The 21,083-nt window shown below is 45.8% G+C and overlaps 1 long non-coding RNA gene across 1 annotated transcript in view; it reads right to left on the bottom strand.

The window, feature by feature from the left end:
* Positions 1-5,383: 5,383 nt before the first annotated feature.
* The window catches only part of LOC118364690 (uncharacterized), a 45,076-nt gene continuing 29,376 nt past the window's right edge, over positions 5,384-21,083 (bottom strand). The window contains exons 2-7 of the long non-coding RNA XR_004821634.2: positions 8,733-17,621; positions 8,480-8,618; positions 8,229-8,393; positions 7,302-7,827; positions 7,022-7,177; positions 5,384-6,937 (exon numbers count right to left, since the gene is read on the bottom strand). This is a non-coding gene — a long non-coding RNA (uncharacterized LOC118364690). The remainder of the gene's footprint in view (positions 6,938-7,021; positions 7,178-7,301; positions 7,828-8,228; positions 8,394-8,479; positions 8,619-8,732; positions 17,622-21,083) is intronic.

The raw sequence follows: 21,083 nt of genomic DNA on the forward strand, positions 1-21,083 counted from the left end.
GGGACGAATGGAAGACCGCGTTTAACACCCCCAGAGGGCACTTTGAATATTTGGTCATGCCTTTTGGGCTATCCAACTCCCCAGCGGTTTTCCAGGCACTCGTCAATGACGTGCTGAGAGATTATTATTATTATTATATGATTGATCAGTTCATATATGTTTACCTGGATGACATACTGATTTTTTCTTCTTCTCTCCAGGAACACGTTCAGCACGTCAGACGAGTGCTTCAGAGGTTGTTGGAGAATGGACTTTTTTGTCAAGACGGAGAAATGCATTTTTCATGCACAATCCGTTCCATTCCTAGGTTACATCGTCTCGACTGAAGGTATTCGCATGGATCCTGACAAGGTTAAGGCTGTGGTGGATTGGCCAAGCCCAGATTCCCGTAAGGCCCTACAGAGGTTTCTGGGATTCGCCAATTTCTACCGGCGTTTCGTTCGCAACTTTAGTCAGATAGTCGCTCCTCTTACCGCCTTAACCTCCCCCAGAGTGACGTTCAGGTGGTCCGATACAGCCGAGGCTGCATTCGCCAAACTCAAGAGCCGCTTTGTTTCGGCTCCCATCCTCATAGCTCCCGATCCCTCGCGTCAGTTCGTAGTAGAGGTGGACGCTTCAGAGGTGGGGGTAGGTGCGGTACTTTCCCAACGTTCCTCTTCTGACGACAAGATGCACCCTTGTGCGTTCCTTTCCCATCGGTTATCACCTGCGGAACGCAACTACGACATTGGCAACAGAGAGTTGTTGGCAGTGAAGTTAGCACTGGAGGAGTGGCGCCATTGGTTAGAGGGTTCGGGGGTACCTTTTATAGTTTGGACCGATCACAAAAATTTGGAATATATCAGAACCGCTAAGCGACTCAACTCCAGACAGGCGCGGTGGGCACTCTTTTTCGGACGTTTTGACTTCTCTCTCTCGTATCGCCCGGGTTCCAAGAATATCAAACCCGATTCCCTTTCTCGCATTTTTGACCATTCCGAACGCCCATCCACTCCCGAGTACATCCTACCCGGTACCCTAGTGGTATCCACACTCACATGGGAGGTTGAATCGAGGGTCAAAACGGCCTTAGAAGGGGTAACGCCTCCGCCCGGTTGCCCGCCTAATCGGTTGTTTGTGCCGGAGGGGTGTCGGTCCGATGTTATTCGGTGGGGCCATTGCTCCAACGTAGCGTGTCATCCAGGAGTCAGCCGCACTAGCTTTTGGTTAAGCAACGCTTTTGGTGGCCACTGATGGCTCGTGACATTCACAGTTTTGTCTTGGCTTGCTCGGTTTGTGCCACTGGGAAGACTTCTAATCGACCCCCAGATGGGTTACTCCAACCGCTGTCGGTCCCTTCGAGACCCTGGTCCCACATCGCGCTAGATTTTGTTACCGGCCTCCCGCCCTCCCAGGGCAAGACGGTGGTGTTGACCGTGGTGGACCGGTTCTCGAAGGCGGCTCATTTTATTCCCTTGCCTAAATTACCATCTGCCAAGGAGACAGCGGTAGCTGTCGTGGATCACGTCTTTCGCTTACATGGCCTGCCGATGGACGTAGTTTCTGACAGGGGGCCCCAATTTGTGTCCAAGTTTTGGCAAGAGTTTTGTAGGTTACTGGGAGCGAGTGTCAGCCTGTCTTCAGGGTTTCATCCCCAGAGCAACGGTCAAACGGAGAGGGCCAACCAAGATTTGGAGAGTGTTGCGATGTTTGGTTTCTAAGAATCCCTCTTCCTGGAGTCAACAACTCTCTATGGTTGAGTACGCTCACAATTCGTTGCCAGTGGCAGCTACGGGTCTCTCTCCGTTTGAGTGTAGTTTAGGTTACCAGCCACCTATCTTTCCCAGTACGGAGTCCGAGGTCACTGTTCCTTCCGCTCACGCTTTCATCCAGAGGTGCCGTCACGCATGGAGCAGAGCCCGTGAGACTCTTCTCCGGGTGGGGGCACGCACCAAGGCTAAGGCCGATCGCCACCGGTCGAAGCCTCCGGTATACGTCGTTGGCCAAAGAGTGTGGCTTTCTACTAAGAACATTCCACTCCGATCCGTTTCGAACAAACTTGCCCCCAAATTTATCGGCCCGTTCAAGGTCACCAGGATCATTAGTCCGGTGGCGGTCCGGCTCAAGCTTCCTCCGGCGTATAGGAGAATTCATCCTACCTTTCATGTGTCTAAAATAAAACCTGTGTTTCAGGCACGCATTAACCCGCCGGTCCCGGTTCCCCCGCCGCCACGACTTGTTGATGGGGAACCCACCTTTTCTGTCAATTGTATTTTGGACTCTAGAAGGAGGGGACGCGGATTCCAGTACCTGGTGGACTGGGAGGGTTACGCCCGGAGGAGAGAAGTTGGGTACCTGCTAGGGACATTCTGGATCACTCCCTTATCGATGATTTCAATCGACAGGTAAATTCGCCTGGGAACGCCAAGAGGCGTTCCTAGGGGGGTATTGTCACGGTTCATGAATCCACTGCCTCTCTCTTTCTCTTTCTCTTTCTCTCTCTCTCTCTCTCTCTCTCTCTCTCTCTCTCTCTCTCTCTCTCTCTCCCGTGTTTGTGTGGGTGTGGTTCCCAATCTCGGCCTGATTGTCTGCGCCAGCTGGAACCACTTATCTTCCCTTTATATGTTCTGTAACCAGTGTTTCTTGTTGTCAGATCGTTGTTACTTCCCTGAGGTTGTGTCGTGTGTCTGTGCTCTTCTCTCGCCGCCCTTGTGTGGATTTTCTGCTGTGCTCCTTCCTACCCATCCGGACACACTCCCCTGGATTTCTCAGCACGCTATCATTGGAAGATGCGCCCTAGTCCCTGGGTCGGATTCCGTCTGAGTACAGTCTGTCTGTCCTGTTGCTGTTGTAAACTATATTCATTAAACCATCGTTGCTTGCATCTTGCATCCGCCTCTGTGTTGTCACATAGGGTCGTTGTCCTGTTGAAAGGTGAACCTTTGACCCAGTCTGAGGTTCTGAGCGCTATGGAGCAGGTTTTCATCGAGGATCTCTACTTTGCTCCATTCATCTTTCCTTCAATCCTGTCTCTGCTGCTGAAAAACATCCCCACAGCATGATGCTGCCACCACCATGCTTCACTGTAGGGATGGTGCCAGGTTTCCTCCAGATGTAACACTTGGTATTCAGGCCAAAGAGTTCAATTTTGGTTTCATCAGACCAGAGAATCTTGCTACTCATTGTCTGAGAGTCCTTTAGGTGTCTCCAACTGAGCTGTCATGTGCCTTTTACTGAGGAGTGGCTTCTATCTGGCCACTCTACCATAAAGGCCTGATTGGTGGAGTGCTGCAGAGATGGTTGTCCTTCGACCGTTTTTACAGTCATTTTCTTAATGGGTGCATGTTTATTAGTAACTGGGATAAGCAATTTCATAAATGTGTCAAGTACAGCGTCTGGTTACTCCTCATTATACACACCATGGACCAACAAATATTATTTACATCAACAACATGGAATCACTACAAAACTTATTGTATGACCTTTTTTATACTATATTAGCCCCAGCCTTTTGAACTCTGGTTTTCCTAGATATGACTACTATATTGTGATCGCTACTATATTGTGATCAGTACATCCAATGGATTTGGATACCGCTTTAAAGCAAATTTCTGCAGCATTACTAAAGATGTGATCAATACATGTTGATGATTTCATTCCTGTGTAGGTTGACTAATTACAGTTTGAAACATTCTCTTGAGTGGGCAGCCTGAATGAAAGCCATTCAATACTTAAATCACCCAGAAAATAAACATACAGTGGCTTGCGAATGTATTCACCCCTCTTGGCATTTTTCCTATTTTGTTGCCTTACAACCTGGAATTACAATAGTTTTTTTGGGGGGTTGTATAATTTGATTTACACAACATGGCTACCACTTTGAAGATGCAAAATATGTTTTCTTGTGAGACAAACAAGAAATAAGACAAAAAACTGAAAACTTGAGCATGCATAACTATTCACCCCCCCCCCCAAATGCAATAGATTGTAGTCACCTTTTGCAGCAATTACAGCTGCAATTCTCTTGGGGCATGTCTCTATAAGTTTGCCACATCTAGCCACTGAGCTTTTTGCCCATTCTTCAAGGCAAAATCGCTCCAGCTCCTTCAAGTTGGATGGGTTCTGCTGGTGTACAGCAATCTTTACTTCATACCACAGATTCTCAATTGGATTGATGTCTGGGCTTTAACATTCCTAGACATTTAAATGTTTCCCCTTAAACCACTTGAGTGTTTGCATTAGCAGTATGCTTAGGTTCATTGTCCTGCTGGAAGGTGAACCTCCGTCCCAGTCTCACATCTCTAGACGACTGAAACAGGTTTCCCTCAAGAATTTCCCTGTATTTAGCGCCATCCATCATTCCTTCAATTCTGACCAGTTTCCCAGTCCCTGCCGATGAAAAACATCCCCACAGCATGCTGCCACCACCATGTTTCACTGTGGGGATGGTGTTCTCAGGGTGATGAGAGGTGTTGAGTTTGCACCAGACATAGCATTTTCCTTGATGGCCAAAAAAACTTAGTACCTTCTTCCATATGTTTGGGGAGTCTCCCACATGCCTTTTGGCGAACACCAAACATGTTTGCTTATTTTTTTTCTTCTTTAAGCAATGTCTTTTTTTTGGCCACTCTTCCGTAAAGCCCAGCTCTGTGGAGTGCACAGCTTAAAGTGGTCCTATGGACAGATACTCCAATCTCCACTGTGGAGCTTTGCAGCTCCTTCAGGGTTAGGTTGGCGGCCCTCTCTTGGCACGTTTGTTGTGATGCCATATTCTTTTGATTTTTTAATAACGGATTTAAGGATGCTCTGTGCGATGTTCAAAGTTTCAGATATTTTTTTATAACCCAACCCTGATCTGTACTTCTCCACAATTTTGTCCCTGACCTGTTTGGCGAGCTCCTTGGTCTTCATAGTGCCGCTTGCTTGGTTGTGCCCCTTGCTTAGTGGTGTTGCAGATTCTGGGGCCTTTCAGAACAGGTGTACATATATAGAGACCATGAGACAGATCATGTGACACTTAGATTGCACACAGGTGGAATTTATTGAACTAATTATGTGACTTCTGAAGGTAATTGGTTGCACCAGATATTATTTAGTGGCTTCATAGCAAAGGGAGTCAATTCATATGCAAGCACCACAACCGTTTTTTAAAAAGTATTATTTTTTGAAATAAGTTATTTTTTTCCTTTCACAAATTTGAATTATTTTGTGTATGTCAATTACATGAAATCCAAATAAAAATCCATTTAAATTGCAGGTTGTAATGCAACAAAATAGTAAAAACACCAAGGGGGTGAATACTTTTGCAAGGCACTGTACATTATCGAGCATTTCAAAAATGTTATCCTGATACTGACTATTAGCACTGTAGCGCAGACGCAGGGAGCCAGGAAGCAGGTGCAGTTAGTGAATTTAATGATAATGAATATGAAACGATACAAAACAAGAGAAACATCTGACGTGGAAACAAACAATACTACCCGATGACTGACAAAACAGAGTGCTAGATAAATAAACTCAGCAAAAAATAAATGTCCTCTCACTGTCAACTGCATTTATTTCCAGCAAACTTAACATGTGTACATATTTGTATGACAAGATTCAACAACTGAGGCAGGCATGTGACTCACAGAAATTGAATAATGTGTCCCTGAACAAAGGGAGGGTCAAAATCAAAAGTAACAGTCAATATCTGGTGTGGCCACCAGCTGGATTAAGTACTGCAGTGCATCTCCTCCTCATGGACTGCACCAGATTTGCCAGTTCTTGCTGTAAGATGTTACCCTACTCTTCCACCAAGGCACCTGCAAGTTCCCGGACATTTCTGAGGGGAATGGCCCTAGCCCTCACCCTCTGATCCAACAGGTCCCAGACGTGCTCAATGGGCTTGAGATCCGGGTTCTTCACTGGCCATGGCAGAACACTGACATTCCTGTCTTGCAGGAAATCACGCACAGAACGAGCAGTATGGCTGGTGGCATTGTCATGCTGAAGGGTCATGTCAGGATGAGCCTGCAGGCCTTGGTGTAACATTCATTCCTTCGATGATAAACACGAATCTGACCATCACCCCTGGTGAGACAAAACCGCGACTCGTCAGTGAAGAGCACTTTTAGCCAGTCCTGTCTGGTCCAGCGACGGTGGGTTTGTACCCATAGGCGACGTTGTTGCCGGTGATGTCTGGTGAGGACCTGCCTTACAACAGGCCTACAAGCCCTCAGTGCAGCCTCTCTCAGCCTATTGCTGACAGTCTGAGAACTGATGGAGGGATTGTGTGTTCCTGGTGTAACTCGGGCAGTTGTTGTTGCCATCCTGTACCTGTCCCGCAAGTGTGATGTTTGGATGTACCGATCCTGTGCAGGTGTTGTTACACGTGGTCTGCCACTGCAATGACAATCAGCTGTCCATCCTGTCTCCCTGTAGCACTGTCTTAGGCGTCTCACAGTACGGACATTGCAATTTATTGCCCTGGCCACATCTGCAGTCCTCATGCCTCCTTGCAGACTCATCTTTCTTTTAGTGTTTTTCAGAGTCAGTGAAAGGCCTCTTTTGTGTCCTAAGTTTTCATAACTGTGACCTTAATTGCTTACCGTCTGTAAGCTGTTAGTGTCTTAACAACCGTTCCACAGGTGAATGTTGATTAATTGTATATGGAGCATGGGAAACAGTGTTTAAACCCTTTACAATTAAGATCTGTGTTTGGATTTTTACGAATTATCTTTGAAAGACAGGGTCATGAAATAGGATTTTTTTTGTTGTTGCTGTGTTTAGTAAGTAATGAAGGTAGTAATGAAGTTCAGGTGTGACTGATGATGGGGCGCAGGTTGCCAGGTTCGGTGGTTAGTAGACCAGAGACTTCGAGCGCCGGAGCGGGAGTAGATGTAACAGTACCTCCCCACACTCCCGATGGACTCCACCGGCCAGGGGAACGGCCCCGAGGGCGAGTAGCGGGCTGGTCCTGACAATGAAGGTGGAAATAACAGATGATGTTGGGATTTAGCATTTTGCTTCCGGAACACAATGCAGCTCCTCTAGACCATACCTCTCTCAGTCCACCAGGTACTGGAGCCAACCCCCATGATGTCGGGAGTCTAGGATGGATCTGCTGATGGCACAGGAGGGGCTCCCCTCGATGTCGAAGGGAGGTGGAGGGGTGTCGTGTGGGATGGCATCAGCAAGGGAACCAGGAACCACCGGCCTGAGGAGGGAAACATGAAAAGATGGTGAGATCTGGTAGTTAGTATGGAGTTGTAATCAGTAAGTTACCTCGTTGACCCTCCGGAACTTAAACGGCCCCACAAACGAGGGACTCAGCTTCTTACAGGGCAGGCGGAATGGATGGTTCCTGGTGGAGAGCCAGACACGATCACCAGGATGGAACATGGGAGCCTCACTGCGGTGGCGATCCGCCTGCTCTTTCTGACACTGGACGACGTGCTGGAGTCTCACGTGGGCATCGTTCCATACCTCTTCTGCATGCCTGAACCACTTGTCCATCGCAAGAACTTCGGTCTGGCTCGAAGATCACACAGCCAGGGGCTGGCTGATAACCCAGAGCACACTGGAAGGGAGTCAGCCTGATGGAGGAGTGTCGCAATGAATTCTGGGCGTATTCATCCCTTGCCGGTCCTGGAAATGGCTCCTTAGAAAACTCCCCAGCTCCTGGGTCATCCTCTCCACCTACCCATTAGACTGAGGCCGGGACCTGGAAGTGAGGCTGACCTTGACCCCCAGCTTTTCCATGAAGGCCTTCCATACACGTGATGTGAATTTGGGGCCACGATCGGAGATGATATCCTCCGGAAGGCCATAGTGCTGGAAGACCTGCTGGAACAGTGCCTCAGCAACCTGAATAGCAGTAGGGAGACCAGAGAGAGGGATGAAACAGCATGATTTTGAGAATCTGAACACTATTACAAAAATTCTGGTAAACCCATCAGAAGATGGGAGATCAGTGCATCCAGCTGTGTGCACCCAGGTCAACAACCGATCCCTTATCCCCATGGAAACGTAGGTGCACTCAGGAGGACAGGCTAGCAGGTGCAGGTTCCCTCTCCAGGGCCGGGTGAATGTCCACATCAGCATCCCAGAGCACAGGGGCTACAACTTGAGAGGGTGAAATTATGGGTGCACTCAAGATAGGAACCTCTCCTGAATCATAGAGATGGGACAGGGCATCGGCTTTAATGTTTTTTGACCCTGGGCAATATGTCAGCGGGAAATCGGATGTGGTGAAGAAAAACCCCCACCTGGCTTGGTGCGGGTTCAGTCGCCTCACTGTCCGTATGTACTCCAGGTTCCGATGGTAGGTGAGGATGATAAATTGGTCCTGGGCAACCTCCAGCCAGTGTCTCCACACTTCTAATGTCAACTTCGATGACAGGAGCTCCCGATAGCCAACATCGTAGTCCTCTCTGCAGGAGACAACTTTTTGAAGTAATATGCACATGGATACCATTTCTGTGGATTACTTTGATGTTGGGACAGCCCCCACACCTACTTCTGAAGCATCCACCTCCACCATAAAGGGCAGTGTAGGATCTGGATGTTTGAGCAACGGGGCGGAGGTGAAATGTGCCTTCAGTAGGAAGAAGGCTTTGTCTGCTGCAGGATTCCACGCCAACTTCCCAAGGACTACCCTTAAGGAGAGAAGTGAGAGGACAGGTGATCGAGCAAAAGTTCTTAATGAATCGGCAGTAGAAGTTGACAAATCTCAAAAACTGCTGTAACCCCTTTATGGTGGTTGGACTCACCATGACATGACAGCCAGCATCCACCTCCTTCTCATCCATCATGACTCCTTGTGGGCTGATCTGGTAACCCAAAAAGGAGACATCCTCCTGATGGAATTGACACTTCTCCGCTTTGATGTAGAGGTGGTTGGCCAGGAGGCATTCCAGGACTTCTCGGACTTGGGCGATGTGATCCTGCAAAGTAGACCAGGATGTTATCGATATACACGACCTCCAAGCATGTCCCAGAACACCTTGTTGACAAATTCCTGGAACACTGACAGAGCATTGGCTAATCCAAAAAGCATCACCAAGTTCTCGTAATGACCAGACATCGTGCTGAAGGCAGTCTTCCATTCATCCCCCTCCCGGATGCGGATCAAATTGTTGGCACACAACAGTTCCAACTTGGTAAAAAAACAGGCCCTGCGGTGTTGTTCGATCATGGCCGGCACCAACGGGAGAGAATATAAACGGCAACACCTCCACCTTTGGTATTTCTGTATTTTCTGTAGCTCTTATAACCATGTATTGCTACCACTGTATCCTTAAAGGTATTACCTAAGGTAGTTTCATAGAATATGAATGTCATCTGTTACTAGCAAATTATTGATTTCATGCACCTTGTTTCTAATGTTGGGGCTAGGGGGCACAAGGAGTTACCTAAAGGGAACATTCAGCTGAAAAAAATATTCTTTAGAAATATTTAACTTTCACACATTAACAAGTCCAATACAGCAAATGAAAGATAAACATCTTGTTAATCTACCCATCGTGTCCGATTTTTTAAATGTTTTACAGCAAAAACACAACATATATTTATGTTAGATGACCACCAAATTCAAAAACACACACAGCGATTTTTCACAGTCACAAAAGCATAAATATAGATCAAATGAATCACTAACCTTTGATTATTTCCATCAGATGACACTCATAGGACATCATGTTATACATGTATTGTGTGTTTTGTTCGATAATGTGCATATATATATAAAACAAATCTCAGTTTACATTGGCGCGTTACGTGCAGTAATGTTTTGATTCCAAAACATCCGGTGATTTTGCAGAAATACTCACAATAAACATTGATAAAAGATAAAAGTGTTTTTCACAGAATTAAAGATAAACGTATCCGCTATGCAACCGCTGTGTCAGATTTAAAAAATAAAACGAATCTGAGAACGGAATAATCTGAGAACGGCGCTCAGAACCCAAAGAAATAGCCGCCATTTTGGCGTCAACAGAAGCTACAAAAAACACTATAAATATTCACTTACCTTTGAATATATTCATCAGAAGGCAGTTCCAGGAATCCCAGTTCGACAATAAATGACTGATTTGTTCCATAAAGTTCCAAAAAGCCCATCATTTAGTCACTTGTTGTTAGCTTGTTCAGCCCAGCATTCAATCCTCAAAAAGCACGAGCAATTCCTCCAGACAAAAACTCTAAACGTTCCGTTACAAATGATGTATGCAATCCATATTTAGGGTGTTTTAAACATTAATCAGCAATAAGGTTCCAACCGGAGAATTTCATTGTCTGAAGAAACGCATTGGAACGCAAGAACACTCTCTCGTGACCGCGCGCAATGAGACCGAGGCTTTCTGCCAGACCACCCACTCAAAGAGCTATTATGAGCCACTCCTTTATACTTGAATCATGTAACCAGAATCTAAAGACGGTGACATCTTGTGGAAGCCCTAGGAAGTGCATGCTCATCCATATCTAAGATGGACATCAAATGGCACTGTTTTCAAAATTGAGTTCTTACTTTCTGTTTGGATTTCTTCTCAGGATTCTGTCTGCCATATTTATTTTATTTGTATTTTTATTTTACCTTTATTTAACCAGGCAAGTCAGTTAAGAACAAATTCTTATTTTCAATGACGGCCTAGGAACAGCGGGTTAACTGCCTGTTCAGGGGCAGAATGACATATTTGTACCTTGTCAGCTCGGGGGTTTGAACTTGCAACCTTCCGGTTACTAGTCCAACGCTCTAACCACTAGGCTACCCTGCCACCCCATATGAGTTCTGTTATACTCACAGACATAATTCAAACAGTTTTAGAAACTTGTTTTCTATCCACCAGTAATAATAATATGCATATATTCCCATCTGGGAAAGAGTAGGAGGCAGTTTACTCTGGGCACGCCTTTCATCCAAAAGTGAAAATGCTGCCCCCTAGCCCCAACAGGTTGCACATGATGATGTTGACCATAAATAAAGCATTCGGCTGTCCAACACACATCTAAACAAAAACAGATAAAGAAATAATGATGGCTATTTCTCTCCCATTTGTCAAACATTACATCAAACTACATACTCATTATATTGTACATATCAAAGGATCCACTTGCAGTAAACCCCAAACAGTCCCTCTACAGTCAGATTAAAAATGTTAGGCACCCTTAAGCTACATATGTACTTTTCTGGGATGCTTGATTGTTTTCATTGCTTTACTGAGAAGCTTAGCAGAGGTAGACATGCTCATGTTATTGATGTTAGTGCAGGGTGAGCTGCACGCAGTGGACTTCCTACTAGGGCATACCACCTCATTGCGAACAGTATAACTCTGGTTCATAGGTACATGATTACTGCATACAATAGCTGTGGGATCAGCAGAGGCATTCAGGGCAGTAAGAGGCACATAAATTAGGTTACTTACATTACTTCCAACGCCCCTGGGATAATGTACATTTACTGAAGCATTATCACAACTCAGTGACCCAATGGTAGGGATTATCTGAGCTGGGCTTCATTGATAAGTCATTGTCTCAACGCAGCCTTATAATTCTGTGAAAGGATCCAGGAATCCAAATGATTTGGGTGGATCCCATCCTCTTTATAAAACAAGCTTTGTTTCCAGAAGGTATCCTGTTAAATGTTACACCCACAGAGCTGCAGTTGGCTCGTAGCCAGTTATGGAGGGCTAAATGTCTGCTGAATCATTCAATGCCATGATTTAGGGAGGGTAGTGGGACAGATATTATGGGGCGTTTGTTGATGTCAAGTAGTGGCCCAATCAGTTTGTTAAAATCCATCTTCAGCTGTTCTGAGCTGCCCTTCCTAGTGTCATTGAATCCCATATGAACTCTGATAGACTCAATTTCCTGATGCTGGTTTAAAATATTTGGGAGCGGCCTCCCGACTGGCACAGTGGTCTAAGGCACTGCATCGCAGTGCTTGAGGCGTCACTACAGACCTGGGTTCGATCCCGGGCTATGTCGTAGCCGGCCACAACCGGGAGACCCATGAGGCGGCACACAATTGGCCCAGCATTGTCCGGGATAGGGGAGGGTTTGGCCGGCTGGGATGTCCTTGTCCCATCGCGCTCTAGCGACTCCTTGTGGTGGGCCAGGTGCATGCACGCTGACACAGTTGCCTGTTGCACAGTGTTTCGACACATTGGTGACGCTGGCTTCCAGGTTAAGTGAGCAGTGTGTCAAAAAGCAGTGCAGGTTGGCAGGGTTGTGTTTTGGAAGAAGCATGGCTCTCGACCTTCCCCTCTCCCGAAACCGTACCGGAGTTGCAGTGATGAGACAAGACGGTAACTATCAATTGGATATCACAAAATTGGGGAGAAAAAGGGGTAAAAAGTATCCCCCCCCAAAACAATTATAATAATGTTTGTCAGCAGCTTATTGATGTCCTGTACTCGTGCTCCTGGATGGCACAACTTTTTAACTCCAGGGACTGAGACATTTCTCACCATTGAACTGCCCAATACAACGGCCGGAGAAGGGAATGGAGAAATCCGCCCATTCCTCCCCCTTCACACAATTTGTTGAATCTTTCACGGGCCCACGAAAAGCTGGATAGCGTTCACCCGCTGCTCCCAGCGATAGGTTGAGACCTCCCACAGCAGGCAGTTCCCCATCAGATCCAGAGAGAGGGAAAGGAGCCAAACTCAATGGCAAAGCCGCTGCTGGAGTCAGCGTAGTTGGAGTCATTACAGCCATCGCAGACACAGGCAATCCCAACGATGAAGGCACAGGCACCACCATGTCAATCTGCTACGGACCTCTCACAGTCACTCCCATACGATTAGTAGCTTGCCGCTGACTTCGGTTTTCACGAGTAGAGACATGGGACCAGCGCTGATTGGAATATTTTTCTTCCTGTTCAACATCTACTTCACTACAGGATGGAGGAGGAGAAGCAGATTGAGATGACTTCCTTGGTAGGCAAGTTCCAGTTAGCGCAGGCCATTTGGATAGTGACAGATGGCAAGGCAGGGAAAATTCCATCAGGCCCGAGTGGCATCCAGCCATAGGAGTTGAGAATGAGAAAGTTCCAATTTCCATTGTCCCATAAATTTGTGCAGAATTTAGATTAGTTTGCTAAATTTAACCACCTCATTCCTGTAATCCAGCAAACAACTGCCGCATTGGAACTCCAGATTGTCAATATTGTCCCGGACAAGAGCGTAATAAACACAGCTCTACAGCGTTGGAAATGTTCGCTAGCTATTCCAGGCGAAGCAGGCCCCATTACAACCTAGCTAGCTAGATTGCTAGTCAGTGACAGCAGCTGACGGGGAAACACAAGAAGCATAAGGAGCTATACTGGTCACAATTGGGAAACTCACTCATACACTGGAAATAAGCACTTTCCTTTAGCTAGTGCTATTGTGAGCATTGTACAACCCTTCGGTAGTCTGGCTCAGCGAAGTCTGGCTTGGCTGGCTGAGTGGTAAGGCTGAAGCAATCGAGCAATCTGCAGTTGACTGGGGCAGCTCTAGCAGGGCAGACATTTTATGAACTGACTTGTTGGAAAAAAGTGATGTGATCAGGCACGTGCATAGATAGGGGTCAACTCGTGGCCAAGCACTTGCCCTCCTAGGAAAAATTGCTTTCGCAACTCGATGGATTTGTATTTATTTTATGAATTAGCCTATATGTTTTTTTTTTCATTTTTCATGTGAATTTGAAATGTAACTAATTGCACATCAAATTAGCACATTTTATAAGCTCACCTAAAATACCCCTCCCCCACCCTCCAAGAGTGCACTTGTCTGATTTGCATGCAGTGGCTGTGGGCGCTGGTCAGGGACACTTGAATACTGGTAGGAGGCTACTTTTGATCTTTCTCTCACTGTTAGGGACAAAGAATGGGGCAATTGTTAGTAAGAGGCAGATGTCAGGAGCAGAACAAACTCAAATCAAGTAAAAACGAGTTTGTTTCGACAGCATAGCTAACTAGAGCACTAGCTAACATATTTACATCATCATTTGCTCTGATCAGCTGATAGCCACTCTTCCCGATGTCAATAATCTCTGGTCCTCTCTAGGCCTAGGAGGCACTGGCTTGCTTACAATTTGTGATGAGTGAGTATATTGTTGCAGAAAATAAGACTATATGAAATGTTCGCTACAGAGGCAATTGGTATGTTATGTATTTCGTGTGAATGAATTATGAAAGGCGATTATTTTTTATTTCTGCCCTTTTTTATTTTGAGCACCTGCCTCCCAAATGTCTGTGCACGGCCCTGCATGTGATCAAATGTCTGTGCACGGCCCTGCATGTGATCAAATGTCTGTGCACGGCCCTGCATGTGATCAAATGTCTGTGCACGGCCCTGCATGTGATCAAATGTCTGTGCACGGCCCTCTATGTGATCAAATGTCTGTGCACGGCCCTGCATGTGATCAAATGTCTGTGCACGGCCCTCTATGTGATCAAATGTCTGTGCACGGCCCTGCATGTGATCAAATCTGTGCACGGCCCTGCATGTGATCAAATGTCTGTGCACGGCACTCTATGTGATCAAATGTCTGTGCACGGCCCTGCATGTGATCAAATGTCTGTGCACGGCACTCTATGTGATCAAATGTCTGTGCACGGCCCTGCATGTGATCAAATGTCTGTGCACGGCCCTGCATGTGATCAAATGTCTGTGCACGGCCCTGCATGTGATCAAATGTCTGTGCACGGCCCTGCATGTGATCAAATGTCTGTGCACGGCACTCTATGTGATCAAATGTCTGTGCACGGCCCTGCATGTGATCAAATGTCTGTGCACGGCCCTGCATGTGATCAAATGTCATGCAGTTTTTGATTAAGTCGACGATGTTGCTTTTTTCCAACTGTACAATGCAGCCATCACCTGCATTGTGAGAGGCACTATTTGTCAAACAATCATTTGGGTGATTTTGCCTGACCCAAAGCGAACGTGACCCGAAACAGGAACCAACTTTGCTGCGATTCTAACACTACACTACACTACGGGGGATACAAATTAAAGTGATATTTGAGACCTATGTTTTTAGTTTGTGATTGTGTGATATGGGGGTATAGACAACTTTATTAAGACATTTATAAAGAAAAACCTTTATAAACAATAAAAGCTATGTTCACACTGCCATGTTGATCTGAGCCTTGCTGTTGGAAAACCCCTACAGTGTCCGATTTTCAGCTGTCGTAGAGATACCTCCCCTGACTTTCATCTATTGACGACTTTTATCTACATTTGGCTTTGCTAGCCTTACTGCTCAAACACACCCATTGCTTACACCTCCAATCCTTTCAGATCACTTACAAGGGCAGCGTCTTAGAATTCAGCCTATATTAAGGCAATCATTGAACACTCCTGTCACTCCTCGCCCTCAACTAGCCTGTCTAATGATCACACCTGCTTCCAATCAGATAGTGAAACTGTGGCGCCTCCATGGCTGTCAGCAACAGTATAAAAGCCCCAGTCATTCCCACAGCATCAAGCATTGCAGTCAGATAGTTTTGGTTGTGTGGTAAGCCGTCAAGGTGGAGCAGGGTACAGTAAGGTTGTGTTTACACAGGCAGCTGAATTCTGATCTTTTTTCACTAATTGGTCTCTAGACCGATCAGCTCTGAATAAGATCTGATGTGCTTGTTCAAAAATATGTCTAAACGCACCCTACCTAGCTTCTGCTAGAAAATGGCAAAATCCTTTGGATATGGAATGAGGTAATGTCTTTTCAACAACTACATTTAATGTTGATTCTTTATTGATATAACTTGCCTAGAATACCACTAGATTATGGTGAGTGGTTTCAATAAAATGTTGTGGCTTAAATGTTAAACTGAGGTTTTCTTCCTTACTGCACTGGGGGTATATTGTTCTAATTTATGCTTACATTGACCATTTGCTGTTTTTGGTTTTGTAGCCTACCCATACCAACAGCCTAAGTCAGTTGAGCAGCCCCAGACTAGCTTCCAGCCCCAGTCAATCCAGCAGCCGAGCTTCCGAACTATTAGTGCTCTGCTACCCGAGCTCGATGGACCCTGACATTATAGAGTACATTGGTTTAGGGCAGGATAGGGCCTGTTTAATAAAAAATAAAAAAATCAATCAATAACTAGGGTACTGGCAGGGCTCTGGAATCACTAAATTCATAACTAACATTTTGAAGCTGAGCCATTTACTCGTGTTCTGCTGCTCAGTACTGTCATATCTGACTAAAATAGTAACATGGTTTAAGAGGTGCTTCAACCTTGTTAAATATAAAACAGGAGAGATTATTTCACAGAATGTGTTTTGTTGGAGTTTAGGGTGATAGAGTAGTTACCAGCTAACTGCTCATGTCTTGTCATTGAGCAGAGCAGCCCAAACGGAGCCATTGCTATGTAAACTCAGACCCAGAGCTGACATGAGCAGCACTTCAACAGTGAGTGACAGAACGGGGGGAGGAGCTAATGGATTCACTACGGTGCAAGTTATTTCTGATATGCCATTTCCATGCTCTTGTGACACTTGATATTCTGGATTTCCCTTGATTTGTCTGTGATTAAACTGTGGGTCAAAAGGGAAATAAAAGTATCTGATTTTTGGGGAGGTGAATCTCACTGTACCGGTTTCCTAGACAGCTAGCTACCAGTGTCTTCCCCCTCCTGTGTACCGGGGATCTCTGAGCTAGCTAGCACCAGTGTCTTTCCCTACTGCCTGCAAAACACCTGCTCTTGACGTTAACAGAACTGTGGGAGAACAGTGCCTGACACACGGGGTGAAGTACACTGTCTACCGATATGCTACCTATGCTGCATTCTGTGTACCAGCGTCACTAGTCCTAGTTAGCTAGCTACCGTTGTCACCCCCAACCTCTTCTGTGGGTTTTATCGGCGGTTGGTATCCAACCTAATGGTGCATTTCCGCCTCCCTCCTGTGTACCAGAGTCGTAGCTTGACCATGCCTGAATTGCCGGCTGCAATCGTACCCTTCTTCATCAAGCAGCCAACTTATCAGCAGACGAGCTCCCTGCAGCCCAAGCCATTTGAGCAGCCTTCAGACTAGTTCTCTTTCAGCCTACTTGGTTTGACATCTCCCTTTGTGACATCTCACTGTCATTGGTTGAAGCCTTATTCAATCGCTCTTAACAGGCCAATTTATTTATAAAGCCCTTTTTACATCAGCCAATGTCCCAAAGTGCTGTACAGAAACCCAGCCTAAAACCCCAAACAGCAAGCAATGCAAATGTGGAAGGACTGTTACTAGGAAAAATTCCCTAGAAAAGGCCAGAACCTAGGAAGAAACCTAGAGAGCAACCAGGCTCTGAGGGGTGGCCAGTCCTCTTCTGGCTGTGCCGGGTGTTGATTTTAACAGAACATGGCCAAGATGTTCATAGTTGACCAGCAGGGTCAGATAATAATAATCACAGTGGTTGAGAGGGTGCAACAGGTCAGCAGCTCAGGAGTAAATGTTAGTTGGCTTTTCATAGCCGATCATTCAGAGTTAGAGACAGCAGGTGGGGTAGAATGAGAGTCCAAAACAGCAGGTCTGGGACAAGGTAGCACATCCAGTGAACAGGTCACGGTTCCATAGCCGCAGGCAGAATAGTTGAAACTGGAGCAGCAGCATGACTAGGTGGACTGGGGACAGCAAGGAGTCATCAGGCCAGGTAGTCCTGATGCATGGTCCTAGGGCTCAGGTCCTCTGAGAGAAGAGAGAGAGAGAGAATTAGAGAGGGCATACTTAAATTCACACAGGACACTGGATGAGACAGGAGAAATACTCCAGATATAACAGACTGACCCTAGCCCCCCGACACACACTATTGCAGCATAAATACTGGAGGCTGAGACATGAGGGCCCTGTCCGTCGGACAGGACCAAACAGGCAGGATATAACCCCACTCAATTTGCAACATCACAGCCCCCACACCACAAGAGGGATATCTTCAACTACCAACCTACTACCCTGAGACAAGGCTGAGTACGAAGATCTCCCCCACGGCACGAACCCGAGGGGGGCGCCAACCCAGACAGGAAGATCACATCAGTGACTAAACCTACTCAAGTGACGCACCCCTCCTAGGGACAGCATGGAAGAGCACAAGTAAGCCAGTGACTCCGCCCCCGTAATAGGGTTAGAAGCAGAGAATCCCAGTGGAGAGAGGAGAACTGGTCAGGCAGAGACAGCAAGAGCATTTTGTCGCTCCAGTGCCTTTCCATTCACCTTCACACCCCTGGGCCAGACTACACTCAATCAATAGGACCTACTGAAGAGATGAGTCTTAGGCAGACCATTCCATAAAAATTGAGCTCTATAGGAGAAAACCCTGCCTCCAGCTGTTTGCTTAGAAATTCTAGGGACAGTAAGGAGGCCTGCGTCTTGTGACCGTAGTGTATGTGTAGGTATTAGCCCAGAACGTTTTTTTGTGTTATTACATACAGCTGGAAATAACTTTTGGAAATCGAGCGACGGTAACTCAACAGCATTATGACCAGGAATACGACATTCCCGAATTGGATACTTTGTTCATACCCCTCAAGGTAATTTAACTTATCCCAGAGGCTGCTCCAAGACGCCACCATCAGGGAAGAGGTATTCGGAGGGGTCTTCTAACCCGACTCTGGAGGCGTGCACACCATCCATCGCTTCCGAGTATATTACTCACTAATGTTCAGTCTCTGAATAATAAAGTAGACGAGCTCAAGGCGAGGATATCCTTCCAGAGAGACATCAGGTACGTGTGAAAAAGTTAACTAGTCATGATGTGATTGTGATAACATACAGAAACTCAAGTCCTTTTGTTCACCTGAACTAGAATACCTGACAATCAAATGCAAGACCGTATTACCTCCCAAGATAATTATCTTCAGTTATTAAGCCGAAACCTTGACGGCCCTTAATTAAAACCTCTTAAGGATCCTCCCCTATTTTTCCATTTTCGGCTAAAATTACATACCCAAATCTATCTGCCTGTAGATCAGGTCCTGTAGCAAGGATATGCTTATTCTTAGTACCATTTGAAAGGAAACACTTTGAATTTTGTGGAAATGTGAAAAGAATGCAGTAGAATATAACACAATAGATCTGATACAAAATATCATTTTTTTTCTATGGATTATCTTTTATTTTTTTGTACCATCATCTTTGAAATGCAAGAGAAAGGCTATAATGTTTTATTCCAGCCCAGGTGCAATTTAGAGTTTTAGACTGATCCAATGAACCATTGCATTTATGTAAAAAATTTGGTATCAAGACTGTCCAAATGTGCCTAATTTGTTTATTAATAACTTTTCATGTTCAAAATTGTGCAGTCCTCAAACAATAGCATGGTAGTCTTTCACTGTAATACAGTGAGGGAAAAAAGTATTTAACCTCAGCCAGGGCATTGAAAATGGGTCGTGGATCGGTTTTCCAGCATGACAATGACCCAAAACACACGGCCAAGGCAACAAAGGAGTGGCTCAATAAGAAGCACATTAAAGGTCCTGGAGTGGCCTAGCCAGTCTCCAGACCTTAATCGCATAGAAAATCTGTGGAGGGAGCTGAAGGTTCGAGTTGCCAAATGTCAGCCTCGAAACCTTAATGACTTGGAGAAGATCTGCGAAGAGTAGTGGGGCAAAATCCCTCCTAAGATGTGTGCAAACCAGGTGGCCAACTATAAGAAACGTCTGACCTCTGTGATTGATCCTCCCTTCCCATAGGTAGAAACTCAAACAGGAAATACCCGTGCTAAGGTCTATTCAACCCTAGTCTGAGCAATTGGAATCCGTGCTTCAAGATTGTTTTGATCACTGTTCCCTGTAGCCTCTGAGAATAACATTGACATATACACAGATATGGTGACAGAGTTCATCAGGAAGTGTATACGGGATGTGAATCCCACTGTGACTATTAAAACCTACCCAAACCAGAAACCGTGAATATATGGCAGCATTCGAGCAAAACTGAAAGCATGAGACCCCGCATTTAACCATGGCAAGGTGACTGGGAATATGGTTGAATACAAACAGTGTAGTTATTCTCTCCGTAAGGCACTCAAACAGGCAAAACGTCAGTACAGAGACAAAGTGGAGTTGCAATTCAACGGCTCAGACACGAGACGTATGTGGCAGGGTCTACAGACAATCACGGATTACAAAGGGAAAACCAGCCACGTTGCGGACACCAAAGTCTTACTCCAGGACAAGATAACATCTTCTTTGCCCGCTTTGAGGATAATACAGTGCCACCGATGCAGCCAGCTCTCATTCTGGGCTCTCATTCTTTGTGGCCGACGTGAGTAAGACATTTAAGCCTCCTAACTCTCACAAGGCTGCCAGCCCAGACAGCATCCCTAGCCGCGTCCTCAGAAAATGCGCAGGCGAGCTGGCTGCAGTTTTTACAGACATATTAAATCTCTCCCCAATCCCAGTCCGCTCTCCCCAGTTGCTTCAAGATGTCCACCATTGTTCCTGTACTGAAGAAAGCAAAGGTAACTGAACTAAATGACTATGGCCCCATAGCATTCACTTCTGTCATCATGAAGTGTTTTGACAGGCTAGTCACCTCGACCTTACCTGTCATCCTAGACAAATCAAATCAAATGTATTTATATAGCCCTTCGTACATCAGCTGATATCTCAAAGTGCTGTACAGAAACCCAGCCAAAACCCCAAACAGCAAGCAATGCAGGTGTTGAAGCATGTTGGCTACATAATGTAAACTTTCACTGCTATGCGGATGACACACAGCTGTACATTTCAATGAAACATGGTGAAGCCCCAAAATTGCCCTCGCTAGAAGCATGTGTTTCAGACATAAGGAAGTGGATGGCTGCAAACTTTCTACTATTAAACTCGGACAAAACAGAGATGCTTGTTCTAGGTCCCAAGAAACAAAGAGATCTTCTGTTGAATCTGACAATTAATCTTAATGGTTGTACAGTCGTCTCAAATAAAACTGTGAAGGACCTCGGCGTTACTCTGGACCCTGATCTCTCTTTTGAAGAACATATCAAGACCATTTCTTGATATGTGGTCCTTCTGTGGCTCAGTTGGTAGAGCATGGCGCTTGTAACGCCAGGGTAGTGGGTTCGATTCCCGGGACCACCCATACGTAGAATGTATGCACACATGACTGTAAGTCGCTTTGGATAAAAGCGTCAGCTAAATGGCATATATTATT

This window comes from Oncorhynchus keta, chromosome 32 (assembly GCF_023373465.1).
Source record: "Oncorhynchus keta strain PuntledgeMale-10-30-2019 chromosome 32, Oket_V2, whole genome shotgun sequence".
Lineage (NCBI taxonomy): Eukaryota > Metazoa > Chordata > Actinopteri > Salmoniformes > Salmonidae > Oncorhynchus > Oncorhynchus keta.